Below are 1,769 nucleotides of genomic sequence, written 5' to 3'. Positions count from 1 at the left end.
TGATTTCTACCCCTAAATCAATTAATGTGATTGCAATGGGCTTCTCATCAACATAAAAAGTGACTATATGATTCTTTGGGTCATTGTCTTTAGTCAAAAGAGGCTGACTAATCATTAGTTTCAAAAAATTTCCCATCACAAGGATGGTAATAGGATCTTTGGGCTTCCTTCTAGGTTTCTTAACACATAGGTCTCTTACTATTTTTGCATAGATGGGGACATGCTTAATGGCTTGCAACAAGGTGTTTCTCGGAAAACTAGTATTCCTAAAGAATGCTAGCCCTCTAGGTTTGGCAACTACCCTAGAAACAACAGTTTAAACAATTCAATGATTTCTTCTATGTGTAACAGATAAGAAAAAGATAATGGAACAAACCTGGAACTTTCGCTTAATCCCTTGCTTGATCTCTCTCTCCTTTGGCAGATCCTGTAATTCCTCCCCATACTTAACACGCTTGGAGAGTACCTGTACAAGTACAACAACAAAGAACCGTCAAAGCATCGTGATCTATTACAACATAAACATTACAGAATCAGATATACAATGAACAAATGATAGCATTCAGAAATTATAACATTGACAATTGCAGAATCATATGGGAGAAACCTTTAAGAGCTTTATTAATAGAAAGGAGAATTAAAACCCAATTGTCTGATCCAGCGCCATCCTCCTAGCTTCAATCCTTCTTCACCTTATGAAGTAGCAAGATCACTTCAACAAGAATACAATTCTCTTTCCTCAATTACAAACTATCAACACTTACTTGCAATTCACAATATTTCAGTCTAGTTGTCTGATCCAACATCATCCTCCCAGCTTCAATCCTTCTTCACCTCATTAAATAGCAAGATCATACCAACAAGAATACAATGCTCCTTCCTCAATTACAAACTATCAACACTTCCTTACAATTCACAATATTTCAGCCTTTAGATCTCTTGGATGAGGGATCCATTTATAGATGTATGTAAGGGTGTGAGTCATCCATGGGGTTTGATTAGTGTCATTGCACTTGTTACAATTGGTTCCACAAGAGAAGGGATTGGAGATTTTCTTAGATCCCTTACTCATCCTTGGGCGAATTCAGAGAGGCAAGTGGCACAGGAGAAGTTTCTAGAAGATTCCATGAGCAACCACTTAGCAAACTATCTCGGAGATTTGTCCATTCTTTCCCATCACACCCTATAGAAGGCCTAAATAGTATGCATCGCCCCCTGGCAGTGTACCGCTCAGTATGCATCGCACTTTGCGGTGGAGCAGTCAGTATGGTTCAATTTAGGAAATTTCTGGATGGTTTCTCAGATGGAACTTTTGGGGAATGATGTATTCAGATGACTATGTTCCTTTAGGGTATGAAACAACTCTTTTAGGAGTTGATGAGCCCTAATACATTAACATATATGTTTGGGTTGATGTGCCCAAATATGTCTATAACAGTTGCCCCCTAAAGCATGAGGTCGTAAATATTCATGTCGGGTGAAATGCTTTATCATGAGGATCTGAAGTTTCGAACTGGAAGGTGACCTGCATCAGTTAAAATTCAATACATTATCATAATATGATTTTCATGATCTAGATGAGGGAGGCATTCCCATGCTCAAATTTATAAATTTCATTTAATGTACATAGATTAATAGCCATCCTGCAGATACAGACTGGTGAATTTCTTTCATATACGTCATCATCCATGATTTGGATGACCATCGATGTAGAGCCTTTGTACATTTGATGTTTTTTATATCCCTGAATATGTCGCATGCCCGGATGG

This window comes from Pinus tabuliformis, chromosome 3_2 (genome assembly GCF_031772625.1).
Source record: "Pinus tabuliformis cultivar Carrire ecotype Pingquan chromosome 3_2, CPIR1, whole genome shotgun sequence".
In the NCBI taxonomy this organism is placed as follows: domain Eukaryota; kingdom Viridiplantae; phylum Streptophyta; class Pinopsida; order Pinales; family Pinaceae; genus Pinus; species Pinus tabuliformis.
Note: the sequence above shows the minus strand (reverse complement) of the source record.